The sequence below is a fragment of the Triticum urartu genome, chromosome 2 (assembly GCF_003073215.2).
Source record: "Triticum urartu cultivar G1812 chromosome 2, Tu2.1, whole genome shotgun sequence".
NCBI lineage: Eukaryota > Viridiplantae > Streptophyta > Magnoliopsida > Poales > Poaceae > Triticum > Triticum urartu.
The window spans coordinates 677318872-677334709 of record NC_053023.1 but is presented as its reverse complement, the minus strand read 5'-3'; the positions used below and the strand labels follow the sequence as shown (position 1 = coordinate 677334709).

Below are 15838 nucleotides of genomic sequence, written 5' to 3'. Positions count from 1 at the left end.
AATGATGATGATCATGAAACTTCATATCAAGTTACTAGCGAACCTCGTAGGACAACCAGAGTATGGTCCGCACCAGAGCGGTACGGTGATCCTTCTGGAAGTCATGTTACTAGACCATGACGAATCTATGAACTATGAGGAAGCGATGATGAGCCCAGATTCTGTGAAATGTCTTGAGGCCATGAAATCTGAGATGGGATCCATGTATAAGAACAAAGTATGGACTTTGATTGACTTTCCCGATGATCGGTGAGTCATTAAGAATAAATGGATCTTCAAGAGGAAGACGGACGCCGATAGTAGTGTTACTATCTACAAAGCTTGAATTGAGGCAAAATGTTTTCAACAAGTTCAAGGTGTTTACTATGATGAGATTTTCTCACTCGTATCGATGCCTAAAAGTCTGTCCGAATCATGTTAGCAGTTGCCACATTTTATGGAATCTGGCAAATGGATGTCAAAACTGTATTCCTTAATGGATTTCTTAAAGAAGAGCTGTATATGATGCAACCAGAAGGTTATGCCGATCCTAAAGGTGCTAACAAAGCGAGCAAGCTCCAGCGATCCATCTATGGACTGGTGCTAGCATCTCGGAGTTGGAATATATGCTTTGATAAAGTGATCAAAGCATATGGTTTTACACAGACTTGCGATGAAGCCTGTATTTACAAGAAAGTGAGTGGGAGCACTACAACATTTCTGATAAGTATATGTGAATGACATATTGTTGATCAGAAATAATGTAGAATTTTCTGGAAAGCATAAAGGAGTGTTTGAAAAGAGTTTTTCAAAGAAAGACCTCGATGAAGCTGCTTACACATTGAGCATCAAGATCTATAGAGATAGATCAAGACGCTTGATAAGTTTTTTCAATGAGTACATACCTTGACAAGATTTTGAAGTAGTTCAAAATGGAACAGTCAAAGAAGGAGTTCTTGCCTGTGTTGCAAGGTGTGAAGTATGCTATGATGTTTACCAGTCCTATTGTATACCTTAGCATTTTTCTGGCAAGGGAGTATAATAGTGATCTAGGAGAAGATCACCGGACAGCGGTCAAAATTATCCTTAGAGGACTAAGGAAATATTTCTCGGTTATGGAGGTGATAAAAGAGTTCGTCGTAAAGAGTTACGTTGATGAAAGCCTTTTACATCGATCTAGATGACTCTAAGTCTCGATCTGGATACATATTGAAAGTTGGAGCAATTAGCTAGAGTAGCTTCGTGCAGAGCATTGTAGACATAGAAATTTGCGAAATACATACAGATCTGAATGTTGCAGACCCATAGACTAAACTTCTCTTACAAGCAAAACATGATCACTCTTTGGGTATTAATCACATAGCGATGTGAACTAGATTATTGACTCTAGTAAACCCTTTGGGTATTAGTCACATGAAGATGTGAACTAATCACATAAAGATGTGAAGTAGATTATTGACTCTAGTGCAAGTGGGAGATTGAAGGAAATATGCCCTAGAGGCAATAATAAAGTTATTATTTATTACCTTATATCATGATAAATGTTTATTATTCATACTAGAATTGTATTAACCGGAAACTTAGTACATGTGTGAATACATAGACAAACAGAGTGTCACTAGTATGCCTCTACTTGACTAGCTCGTTAATCAAAGATGGTTAAGTTTCCTAGCCATGGACAAGAGTTGTCATTTGATGAATGGGATCACATCATTAGAGAATGATGTGATTGAGTTGACCCATCCGTTAGCTTAGCACGATGATCGTTTAGTTTGTTGCTATTGCTTTCTTCATAACCTATACATGTTCGTATGACTATGAGATTATGCAACTCCCGATTACCGGAGGAACACTTTGTGTGCTACCAAACGTCACAACGTAACAGGGTGATTATAAAGGTGCTCTACAGGTGTCTCCGATGGTACTTGTTGAGTTGGCATAGATCGAGATTAGGATTTGTCACTCCGATTATCGGAGAGGTATCTCTGGGACCTGTCGGTAATCACTACACCATGACACCACAACAGCGACATGCATCTGTTGACATAGCTGTACATTAGCGACACATTATCTATCCGAAAGAACGCCGACACACCAATTGTCGACATTGTTTAGTTGATAGACACTCTATCCGTCGGTAGTTCACAAACATTTCCCTATATAAATTGTGTCGGCATATGTACCTTTTGCGGATAGATTATGTGTCAGCGATGCTCTTCAACGGAAAAAGTGTCGGCGTTTCTCACATCCAGCCCACCAGTTTCCATGCGTGGGCCATGACCCAAGTATTGAGAGGCTACAGCCGAGCGTGCGAGCGGCCCAAATCCCAGATATTTTCCAAGTCACCACGCTCCTCTGAACACAAGCACACTATCTCACCCTGGCCACACACAAACCTAAACCTAAATCGCACACCAGCCGCCGCCACCCTTCCTCTCCGTCGATTCGGTCATGCCGCTGCACGTCCCACCGTCGCCCGCGGGGGCCTGCGCCACCCGAAGCTCCCGTCCAGCTCGCAGTGCAGCCCCACCACCAGCAGCCTGAGGTGAAGCCCCGTCGTCAGCTCATCCGGCGACCGACGCCGCGTCTGCCGATTCGGTCGCGCCGCTGCGCCTCCACCGCCAGCGGCGCCACGCGGCCACCCGAAGCTCTTGCCCAGCCCGCGGTGCATCCCGACGTGTCGCCCTGGCGATGGACGACCCGCCCACCGATTTGCGCTGGTGCTTCTCCGACTGCCACTAGTCCCCCCCAAAGCATCCTTACACCCCGTGCTTCCATCCACAGCCAAGGAGCCACACAAACCCCTGCATCCCGAGGTGCCAGCCAGCTGTCCCTCTTCCACCTCCGGTGATGGCTCCCTATTCCCCCTTGTCCTGCCCTCCTTTAAATCCAACCGTTGCATCCTGTATGTATTCTTTTATGTGATTCCTCATGATTGTGTGATATTTCCCATGAGATCTTCCTGGTTTAGCATTGAACTGAATAATATCATCTCTGCAGCGTCTTCAATTGAATCTATTTACAGAGGGAAAACTCCACAAGAGGCTTCTGAAGCTTGGTCAACACCTACATGAGGTCAGAATAGTAACAGACTAAACTTATTATCATGTTTTCATGGCACAGTCTCTATATTGATAGGAACAGACTTAACTTATTGATTGACCTTGACCTATTTGTGCAGATGGTCATCTTAATTATTCCATCATTACCCTTAGTTTTGAATGAAACATATTGTTTATCGTTAGCTTGTAGTTCTAAAAAAATTTACACTTGAACCTTAGCTCATGTTGCAAATTTAAAATAATTACAGTACAAACATCTGAAACTAAAACAATACATTTTTTGTGTTGTAGCCAAATATATTTTCCTACAACAGTTTGGCTTATCTTTGTTGTTTGCTTATTTTGAATTTCCCTGACATGACCAACCTATAACTCATATGTGCCGCTGGATAAGGCCATGTCTTTCATGGGTGGTGCTTGGCTGATTTGTACATGGATACTATTAAAGAATGGTACAAACATACTCCCTCCGTCCCTAGTGTCAAAAAACATCTTACATTATGGGACGAAAGGAGTATATCGTAGGCGATTGTGATCAACCTCTAATTTTCTACGAAGGAAACCCGTTATACTTATTTAATTCGCCTAGTCATGATGTGGCAACGATTCATGCTCTTCTCTGCCAAGGTGCCCATGGTGTGTCTTATTTGAATTATACTGCATGACATTCATCCTCATCTCCTCCTCCATGTGCGTCACTATCTCCATGCTCCACCCCTTCATGATCTAGCAGGGTCACTGGATCTGTTGCTAATGTGGCTATTGGTGAGCTCCTTTCCTCCAAGCGCGAGGCTGCTGAGGGAGGGGCCAACGTTACCTTCTTTTTTTTGTCCTGCTGCATGTCCATCAACCTGCCCACAGAATCATGACCCGTATAAGCTCCAAACTCTGCCAACTAATTTGCACAACAATGTAATTAATGGTACACCAATTAAATGTTTTTTTGCACTACTTGTATTGATGCTACTTCTCTTTCAGAATTTTAGTGACGTGCTTCTATCTATCTATATATCAACTAATGGATTCAACTCTCATGCCCTAGGATTATGAAAGGTTGATCCAAGCCAGCTTCAGAAGGAGCTCAAGGCATACAGGAAGACCGAGGACGAGGGGATGAACACACTTTTGAACACTACCTCCATTTCTGTGCAGTTTCTCTCAAGGTCAGCTTAACCAATACCATTCTGAAAATCATGCTGCATATATTCGCTTCTCGTCAATTCACAAAAAGAAACAAAACACGAACTTACAGATGCAAGCTGAAATGCTGGTGATCAAGAAGAACAGTCCTGTGAATGGAATCATCAAGCTCATCGAACAGCATCACATCACAAACCATGTCATGGGAACATCTTCCTTCTCACCGTGTGTCCAGATCAAATACAGCTTCATAACAAGGATTCATCTATAAACATGCACATCAAAATTGCCCGCAGACTTCTATATATATAGGTAAATACTGATTTTTTAGGTAGGAGGTCCTATTCTTTAAGGATCCATTTGATCCACTTGTTCATTGTAAATACTGATTTGTGCACCAAACTTCAGTCATGCCTTGTTCCAACTGAGGCATCCCTGCACTATGCATATACGTGATTTTGTTTTACTGCTAGCAATGTGTCCCATTTATTTTATACTTCTTAGATGTTCGCCTTAAACTGGTGCACATAATTTTCACTAGTCTGGTCAGTATAAACGACATGTTTGACAACTACATTTCATTCTTTTTTGATAGAAGCTGGTATATGCCAAGTTGCCAACCTATTTTACCTTGTTCACTATGTGACTTCTTTTGTATAACCTATCTGTCTGAATACCATTTGCACAAATCTCTCTGCATGAACTTGCTATGCTAGGTTGTCTTAGTACCATGTGTTTCTTAATGACATTTGAAGTGCAGGTTACATCTGATCTCTAATGCATTTGCATTGTAATATTGTAAAGTAATCAATTTTGAAGGTGTTCTTAGTATTGGGCAATTTCTTATAGTTCAATCTTTATTGATGTTACAAATTTAGAATAATTGTAGTATAGACATCTGAAACTAAAAAGACTCATTGGTTATATACAGGCACTAAGATGTGATAAATCATGATGGCACACTATCAACTTATATAAGTTCCTTGAGGGTAAAAGCAAGTAATGAACAAGGTACTAGCTTTCTATCCATTCTTTTCTTTATTCCGGCGTGAACTATGTTGTCCTCCCTGAAATGGTGAAAAATGTCTATATAACCATGTTATGCATGATTTTGCTATGTGTGTAACATTTCAAGGGCAACTTCTTAGCTCAACTGATGGCTGGATGTCCTTTATTACAAGCGTGCATGCTCTAACCATTTGTTCTTTCTTATCGTGATGGAAGATGTAACACCATTTACTTGCTAGGTCACTTTCTTACATTTTCTAAACAGAATCATTCGAGTTTCAATTCTAAATCAGATTTGCTTACTAATGGATATCAATAATTATGCTAGGTCTGTGAATAGTTTAGTGGCTTGTAGATGAACTGAGCGCCTGTAGTAATTAAATGGACTATAGATGAACTCAGAGCACATAGTAAATGGCTGGCATGATTTTATTATAAATTGTGTGAAGATCATCCTAGCAATTACTCACACTAGACAATGCCTAACTAGAGTGCATCTATTGAACCAAGATGCATGTGCAACCATATGGTCTTCGAAATGGCTTTTTTTACCAAGTGCATTTCCTGCTATCACACATATGACTTCTGGTACATGTACAAGTGCATATCTGATTATTTGATGGTTGAGGACCTTCAAATACAAATCTGTAAAGTTACAATAAGAACCTTATTTGTTATGCCTTGGAACAGATCCGAGTCAATGAGTGCATAATTTTTCTATTAAGGCATGTGATAAACTAGTTGCTAGCCCGACTTTTGTTGGTGCTTTGTTAAGGATATCTTCTGTAACCAAATTATTTGTAGTACATATTCTATTTTTAGATCTTTGGGATCAAAGGCAACTCACAAATTTTAACAAATTCTCATTTCTAATATTGCTCAAACATGTAAGTTCTTTTGCAGCGAAATGGCACATCCAGAAGTTGATACAAGATGTTTTGATGGTCGGTTTTGTTCATAACATGTTCGACACATTTTGTGGATATGGAAGTTGATGTCAGCTTGGTGATCGAAGAGATTTGGTCTCTTCCTTAATATTTTGTAGTAGTCAAGTGATCGAACAATTGGGTCTCTTAGGAGCATAGCCATCATATTTTGTAATAGACCATGTCTTGTATGTCAACTTATTTACTTATTGGTTGTAGTTGACTTGAGTGTAGGAAACTACTGAATCTTCTATATATGCTTGAATGAATGTATTAATCAATGGTATGTTGTGATGAATCGAAGAGTATGTTTTGTTTGTTTATGTATTGCACACTAAACATAAATTGAATATTATGAATGTCATTTCATGTTAAAATATGGTGCATTTGCATTTGTGCTGAAAAGTAGAATGCTGGCAGCAAATGTGTCGGCAAAACTATTGAGCATCGCACTATCTGTCGGTGGAGCACGCTAATAGATGAACTGTCGGCATAGCAATGGGTGTCATAGTATCTGTCGGCATAGCACACTGTCAGATGAACTGTGGGCATAGCACTGTCTGTTGGCGTACAAATGTCTGTCGGCGTAGACCTCACCAAGCCTGTCATAGTATGTGTCGGCAAAGATTTATCTGTCGGGAAAGACCTTTCCCGACAGGACTATAGGCGACAACTCCTTTATGTCGGTAAAAGTCTTTGCCGACACTAAATGTGTCGCCTTAGGTGACATATACCGACACATTGTTTGATGCTGTTTTGAGTGTCGTGGTGTAGTGAATTCACATCACTATAAGCCTTGCAAGCGATGTAACTAATGAGTTAGTTGCCGGATGATGCATTACGGAACAAGTAAAGATACTTGCCGGTAACGAGATTGAACTAGGTATTGAGATACTGACGATCGAATCTCGGGCAAGTAACATACCGATGACAAACGGAGCAACGTATGTTGTTCTGCGGTTCGACCGATAAAGATCTTCGTAGAATATGTAGGAACCAATATGGGCATCCAGGTTCCGCTATTGGTTATTGACCAGAGAAGTGTCTCGGTCATGTCTACATAGTTCTCGAACCCGTAGGGTCTGCACGCTTAACGTTCGTTGACGATATAGTATTTATGAGTTATGTATGTTGGTAACCGAATGTTGTTCGGAGTTCCGGATAAGATCACGGACATGACGAGGAACTCCGGAATGGTCCGGAGATAAAGTTTGATATATGGGATAATAGTGTTTGGTCTTCGGAAGGGTTCCGGAATTCACCGGAAGGGGTTCCAAATGTTTCCCGAAATGTTTGGGTACGAGAACACTTTATTTGGGCCAAAGGGGAAAGCCCACAGGGTTTTTGGAAAGCGCAAAAGGAAGTTTTGCGGAGTCCAAGAGCCAGACGCCAGGGTCCCTGGCATCTGGCCCTCGAGTCCAAGAAGGACTCTTGCCTTTTGGGTGAAACCGACTTTGTGGAGGCTTTTACTCCAAGTTTCGACCCCAAGGCTGAACATATAAATAGAGGGGTAGGGCTATCACCCAAGACACATCAAGAAACACCAAGCCGTGTGCCGGCAACCCTGTCCCCTCTAGTTTGTCCTCCGTAATAGTTTTCGTAGTGCTTAGGCGAAGCCTTGCGGAGATTGTTCTTCACCAACATCGTCACCACGCCGTCGTGCCGACGGAACTCATCTGCTACTTTGCCCCTCTTGCTAGATCAAGAAGGCGAGGACGTCATCGAGTTGAACGTGTACTGAATGTGGAGGTGCCGTACGTTCGGTACTTGGTCGGGACGGATCGTGAAGGTGTATGACTACATCAACCACGTTGATAAACGCTTCCGCTTTCGGTCTAGAGGGTACGTAGACATACTCTCCCCTCTCGTTGCTATGCATCACCATGATCTTGCATGCGCGTAGGAATTTTTTTGAAATTACTACGTTCCCCAACAGGATGATCCATGAAAATATAATTTATCTCAGATGCAAGAAAACATAACCCATTAGGTTGTCTTCCTTGTCCAACATCAACTCTTTAGCATATCATACTTTAATGAGTGCTCACAATCATAAAAGATGTCCAAGATAGTATATTTATATGTGAAAACCTCTCTTTCTTTATTACTTCCTATTAATTGCAACGATGACCAAAACTATGTTTGTCAACTCTCAACAATTTTTATTCATCATACTCTTTATATGTGAAGTCATTACTCTCCATAAGGTCCATATGATCTCTTTATTTATTTTTATTTCTTCTCTTTTATTCTATTCCCTCAAGATCATAGCAAAATAATCAAGCCCTTGACTCAATACTAATCTTTATTATATATAGCTCACGGACTCGATTACATAGAAGGATCATAAAGCAAAACTCAAAACTAGATCATACTAAAACTTTATTCTACTAGATCAAGATATTACGAAAAGGATCGAACTAAGAAAAATGGTAAAGATAAAAGTGTGATGGTGATACGATACCAGGGCACTCCCCCATGCTTGGCAGTTGCCAAGGGGAGTGCCCATACCCATGTGTTTATGTCTCCTTCTTCGGGGGTGGTGATGTGATATTCTTGGCGATGATGCCCCTCAGGATACGATTCTATTCCTCAAGCTTGTTGGCTTGCTGCTTGAGGTCCATTATTTCCTTACGGAGATTGCCCGTGACGGCTAAAGCTCCTTTCACCCAAGGATGTTGCATCGCTGTGGGAGAACAAGTAACACTCTTTTTCGTATTTTCATAAGAAAGAAATCTAACATTGGAAGGGATGACCGAGTTTGGAATAGCTAAGCTCTATAGTCCCCCCATCGTGAATCCAGCTCGGAAACAAGAAGTAACTTCTTCATCCCCCTCCATGGCATCTATCCTTTTCAAGTCAGCCTCAATCTCTTCCTCAGTGATGGCCCAAAGTGGTAAGCATTGCTGTTTGCTCTTGGCACCGGTGTCGGATGAGACAACCGACTCTCCCCGACTGACTCTTGAGAAGACATCTTGCTCTAAATCTGCAACAGAAATAGCTTGAAACAAAAGCAGAGGATGTTTGCGTGATACGGTGGTCAAAATCTTCGGGAGATTATATAATGAATTTTTACCGACCAAAAGAAGTATCGTGCAAGAAAACAGAGTCCGGAGAGCACACGAGGTGCCCACGAGGCAGGGGGCGCGCCCTCCACCTTCATGGATGCCTCGTGTCCTTCCCGGGCTACTTCTTATTTTCCTATTTTCTTAAATATTCCAAAACAAAGAAAAATTGCCATTAGAACTGTTTTGGAGTCGGTTTACTTACCATACCATGTACCTATTCCTTTTCGGAGTCTGAAACGTTCTGGAAAGTGTCCCTTATGTATTCCTCCGGGGTTACGGTTTCAATAACATTAGTTTCAACATTTATGGGATTACCTGAGATATAATGTTTGATTCTTTGACCGTTCACCACCCTCAGATTTGTGCCTTCAAAGTTGTTGATTTTTATGGCACCGGAACGATAGACCTCCTCGATGATGTAAGGACCTTCCCATTTAGAGAGAAGTTTGCCTGCAAAAAATCTTAAACGAGAGTTGTATAATAATACATAATCACCTACATTAAACTCACGCTTTTGTATCCTTTTATCATGCCATCTTTACCTTTTTCTTTAAATAGTTTGGCATTCTCATAAGCCTGGGTTCTCCATTCATCAAGTGAGCTAATGTCAAAAAGCCTCTTCTCACCGGCAAGTTTGAAATCATAATTGAGCTCTTTAATGGCCCAATATGCCTTATGTTCTAGTTCAAGAGGTAAGTGACATGCTTTACCATAAACCATTTTATACGGAGACATACCCATAGGATTTTTATATGCAGTTCTATAGGCCCATAATGCATCATCAAGTTTCTTGGACCAATTCTTTCTAGATCTATTAACAGTCTTTTGCAAAATTAATTTAAGCTCTCTATTGCTCAATTCTACTTGACCACTAGACTGTGGATGATATGGAGATGCAATTCTATGATTAACATCATACTTAGCAAGCATTTCATGAAAAGCACCATGAATAAAATGTGAACCACCATCAGTCATTAAGTATCTAGGAACTCCAAACCTCGGAAAAATAACTTCTTTAAGCATCTTAATAGAGGTGTTATGATCATCACTACTAGTTGGAATAGCTTCTACCCACTTAGTAATGTAATCAATAGCAACTAAAATATTTGTATACCCATTAGAGGAAGGAAACGGTCCCATATAATCAAAGCCCCAAACATCGAATGGTTCAATAACAAGTGAATAATTCATAGGCATTTCTTGACGTCTACTAATATTACCAATTCTTTGACATTCATCACAAGACAAAACAAACTTACAGGCATCCTTGAAGAGAGTAGGCCAATAAAACCGGATTGCAATACCTTATGTGCAGTTCTGTCTCCAGCATGGTGTCCTCCATAAGCTTCAAAGTGACACTTGCGTAGGATCTGTTCCTGTTCATGCTCAGGTACACAACATCTAATAACACCATCTACTCCTTCTTTATAAAGATGCGGGTCATCCCAGAAGTAATGTCTTAAATCATAGAAGAACTTTTTCTTTTGCTGGTATGTGAAACTAGGTGGTATAAACTTAGCAAGAATATAATTAGCATAATCAGCATACCATGGAGCAGTACGAGAAGCATTTATGACAGCTAATTGTTCATCAGGAAAGCTATCATCAATAGGTAGTGGGTCATCAAGAACATTCTCTAACCTAAACAAGTTGTGTGCAACGGGGTTCTCAGCTCCCTTTCTATCAATAATATGCAAATCAAATTCTTGTAGCAAGAGAACCCATCTAATAAGTCTAGGTTTAGCATCTTTCTTTTCCATAAGATATTTAATAGAAGCATGATCAGTGTGAATATTTACCTTGGAATCAACAATATAAGGTCTGAACTTATCACAAACAAATGCAACTGCTAAAAATTCTTTTTCAGTAGTAGCATAATTTCTCTGGGCACTGTCTAGAGTTTTACTAGCATATTGGATAACATTTAATTTCTTATCAACTCTTTGTCCTAGAACATCCGCTACAGCATAATCACTAGCATCACACATAATTTCAAATGGTAAATTCCAATCAAGAGGCTGAACAATAGGTGCAGAAATCAAAGCTTTCTTAAGTATTTCAAATGCTTGTACACAGTCATCATCGAAGACAAAAGGAACATCTTTTTGTATAAGATTAGTTAGAGGCCGAGAAATTTTAGAGAAGTCCTTAACGAACCTCCTATAAAAATCGGCATGACCAAGGAAACTTCTTATACCTTTAATGTCCTTAGGACACGACATCTTTAAATAGCATCAACCTTAGCTTTATCAATTTCAATACCTCTCTTTCAGAAATTTTATGCCCGAAGACAATACCTTCATTAACCATAAAGTGGCACTTCTCCCAATTCAAGACAAGATTAGTTTCCTCACATCTCTGCAAAACTCGATCAAGGTTGCTTAAGCAATCATCAAAATAAGTTCCGTAAACGGAGAAATCATCCATGAAAACCTCAACAATCTTTTCACAAAAGTCAGAGAATATAGCAGTCATACATCTTTGAAAGGTAGCAGGTGCATTACATAAACCAAAAGGCATACATCTATAAGCAAAGGTACCGAAAGGGCAAGTAAAAGTTGTCTTTTCTTGATCCTCTTTTGACACAGGTATTTGAGAGAAACCAAAATAACCATCTAGAAAGCAAAAATGTGTATGCTTGGATAACCTTTCTAGCATTTGATCAATAGAAGGTAAAGGGTAATGATCCTTTTTAGTGGCTTTATTTAGTTTACGTAAATCAATTACCATTCTATAACCTGTAACAATTCTTTGTGGGATCAATTCATCTTTATCATTAGGAACAATAGTAATACCTCCCTTCTTAGGGACACAATGGACAGGACTTACCCACTGACTATCAGCAACGGGATAAATTATACCCGCCTCTAGAAGCTTTAGTATTTCTTTTCTTACCACTTCTTTCATCTTAGGGATTAACCGTCGTTGGTGATCAACAACCGGTTTAGCATCTTTCTCCAGTTTTATTTTGTGCTGGCATAGAGTGGGACTAATGCCCTTAAGATCATCAAGAGTATATCCAATAGCAGCACGGTGCTTCTTTAGAGTTTTCAATAATTTCTTTTCTTCATGCTTTGAAAGGTTAGCACTAATAATAATAGGATATATCTCTTTCTCATCAAGATAAGCATATTTAAGAGTATCAGGTAAAGGCTTAATCTCAAACACGTGATCACCCTTAGGTGGAGGAGGATCCCCTAAGATTTCAACAGGCAAGTTGTGCTTCAAAATAGGTCCCTTTTAAAGAATACTTCATCTATTTCCCTTCTTTCATTCATAAACATACCATTTTCATGGTCTAGCAAATATTGTTCTAAAGGATCACTAGGAGGCACGGCAATAGAAGCAAGACCAATAATTTCATCTTCACTAGGCAATTCTTTATCATGGGGTTGTCTACGAAATTTAGCAAAATTAAATTCATGGGACATATCCCCTAAACCAACAGAAACAATATCTTTATTGCTATCTATCTTAGCATTAACAATATTCAAGAAGGGTCTACCAAATATAATAGGACAAAAGTTATCTTGTGGGGAACCAAGAACAAGAAAATCAGTAGGGTATTTAACTTTCCCACACAAGACTTCAACATCTCTAACAATCCCAACTGGTGAAATAGTATCTCTATTGGAAAGCTTAATTGTAACATCAATCTCTTCTATCTCAGCAGGTGCAATATCATGCATAATTTCTTTGTATAAGGAATGGGGTATTGCACTTGCACTAGCACCCATATCACATAAGCCATGATAGCAATGATCTCCTATTTTAACAGAAATAACAGGCATGCCTACAACAGGTCTATGTTTATTTTTAGTATTAGGTCTAGCAATTCTAGCAGCTTCATCACAGAAGTAAATAACATGCCTGTCGGTGTCAAAATCGGCGGATCTCGGGTAGGGGGTCCCGAACTGTGCGTCTAAGGCGGATGGTAACAGGAGGCAGGGAACATGATGTTTTACCCAGATTCGGGCCCTCTTGATGGAGGTAAAACCCTACATCCTGCTTGATTTATTCTTGATGATATGGGTATTACAAGAGTTGATCTACCACGAGATCGGAGAGGCTAAACCCTAGAAGCTAGCCTATGGTATGATTGTCTGTTGTCCTACGGACTAAAACCCTCCGGTTTATATAGACACCGGAGAGGGTTAGGGTTACACAAGGTCGGTTACAAAGGAGGAGATGTCCATATCCGTACTGCCTAGCTTGCCTTCCACGCTAAGTAGAGTCCCATCCGGACACGAGACGAAGTCTTCAATCTTGTATCTTCATAGTCCCACAGTCCGGCCAAAGGATATAGTCCGGCTGTCCGGAGACCCCCTAATCCAGGACTCCCTCAGTAGCCCCTGAACCAGGCTTCAATGACGATGAGTCCGGCGCGCAGTGTTGTCTTTGGCATTGCAAGGTGGGTTCCTCCTCCGAACACATCACAAAAGAGTTTGAATACCAGGATAGTGTCCGACCCTGCAAAATAAATTCCACATACCACCGTAGAGAGAAGAATATTTCCACAAATCTTAATCCGCTGACACGCTTTGGCAACATGACATCGGGCCATGGCTCGGTGATTATTCGAACCGTTTTTCTTCAACCAGCTCCACACATAACGTGATGCGGTTTCTTGACACGTCTTGTCAAAGCAGAGATCGTGTTCCCCTAATTATGGGATTCTCATCAATACGGTCGTGGGTAACCCAACCGTGCCTAGGACTCCTAGATTTTAGGCAAGTCCCAAACGACCACTAGGAGGACGCTTGATATTCACCCTCTTTATAAAGGGACAAGGCTTTTACCTTTTTCCCTCCCGTGCTCAATCGAATCCTTCCCCCGCCTCGAGTTCTAACACCCAAAGCCCAGGTCAGGTGCTTCGGACCTTCAATCATGTCCGAATCTAGCCTTCAAGGCCGGTGGATGCCCTCCTCCATTACGGAAGAGGATATCAAGAAGTTGAGGGAGTCCAGATACCTGACCGCCGAGGTTTCGCATCGGCTTCCTGCCCAAGGGCAGGTCGTCCCTATTCCCGAACCCAACGAGAACGTTGTGTTCATTTCCCACTTCCTCCGAGGTCTAGGACTCACTCTGGATCCCTTCATTAGGGGTTTGATGTTCTATTACGGGCTAGATTTCCATGATCTAGCCCCGGACTCCTTTCTCCACATCTCGGCATTTATTGTCGTATGTGAGGCCTTCCTCCGCATTACCCCTCACTTCGGCCTGTGGCTTAAGACCTTTGACGTGAAGCCGAAGATAGTCGAGGGGCAGCATGTAGCGTGCGGAGGCGCATTAATAAGCAAGATCGCTGGAGCTCCATGGCCAAAGGGTTCCTTTCCATAGGTGTCCGGATTATGGCAACGGGAGTGGTTTTACATCACAGCTCCCAGAAGTGCCAAGTGGGTGGCTGCCCCTGCTTTCCGCTCGGGCCCTCCACCACAACTGATGTCATGGATCAGCAGAGGGCTGAGCTGGGGTCCAGCCAAGGATGTGCAAATATTGCAAAGCCGTATTCAAGATCTCTTTGAAGGAGATTTCAGTCTGGTTATGGTGGTGCAAGTCATGCTGGTTCGTCGAGTCCAGCCTTGCAAACGCCGGCCCCTCAGCATATGGGAGTTCAACCCAGAAGGACCACGCACTATCCAGAATTTCCTTAGCCTGACGAACAAGGAGATGTATAAATCATTCTTCGGACCCCAAATAGAGTGTCCGGATACTACCGAGGACGTGGGCCTGAGCAGCAACCGCATCATCGACCAAGTAAGTAATCCTCTAGCCGAACACACCGTCTTTCATTTATCATGACGTCATTCTGAGAAATCGCTCTTTGACCAGGACTGGCTAACAAAGGCGAAGATGATTCGGTGTTTGGCCCCCCTTCCTGAGGGTTTGGACAATCCGGTACTGGAAAAGATGCTCGAGCTAGCACCTTGCCCAGATCCCTCAAAGGAAGATAAAGTGGGGAATAATGAGGGCGAAAGCGGGCCCCCATCGCTACCAATTCCAACCGAGGGAATGAGTGCCTCCGTGAAGGAGGATAACCAAGGGGAAGAATCTGACCTTCTCTCGCTTCAGGGAAGGAAGAGGACTGCCTCTGAAGATCCAGAAACCAAGGTTTCCAAACGGGAGAAGAAATCTCCACCAGAGGGTCCTGCCTTGGAGGGTGCTCTTGCCGCACAAAGTCCGCACGTGGATCAGCCCTCTAACAAGCTGTAAGTAATCAAAAAGTACTTTAATAGTGAATATATACTACCTTACCTCTGAGGAAAATAACCGAAGCATTTATCTTGCAGTTCGGATCTTAGCCCTTCTCAGCAGAGCTCGTCTTCGGGGGATCTTCTTCCGGAGATGATGGAGAGCGAAACGCCTCCCTCGGACTCCCCCGCTCAAGAAGCGGGCGACCTTGAAGTGTCATCACGGAGGGCCTTGCCGGATCAGGTGAGGCCAGAAGATAATCCTATGGTCGCCCGAAGTCCCAGTGTCCGGCTCTTGAAGAGAGCAACCAAAAGAATCCGGCACCGTCTGGTATGCGGTCGGATGCACGCTAGAGCGAGCAATTATCTCAGAAGAACACCATACGTTGATGGGTACGGTGATGGAAAGGATTTCGTCCGCCGAAAGCGGGTTGCATGAAGCCTTTATGAGTCTACTGACGGGT

At 41.9% G+C, this 15838-nt stretch overlaps 1 long non-coding RNA gene across 6 annotated transcripts; it reads left to right on the top strand.

Moving 5' to 3' along the window:
• Window positions 1–2321: 2321 nt before the first annotated feature.
• Window positions 2322–6436, top strand: LOC125539660. 6 transcript variants are annotated; one of them, XR_007296931.1, is made up of 6 exons: window positions 2322–2884; window positions 2980–3054; window positions 4084–4204; window positions 4294–4493; window positions 5113–5192; window positions 6082–6436. It is a non-coding gene; the product is annotated as an uncharacterized LOC125539660 (long non-coding RNA). The 6 variants fall into 6 exon arrangements; XR_007296928.1 differs by having other exon boundaries at window positions 4294–4512; window positions 6093–6436; XR_007296929.1 differs by having other exon boundaries at window positions 4294–4512.
• The last annotated feature ends 9402 nt before the right edge of the window (window positions 6437–15838 follow it).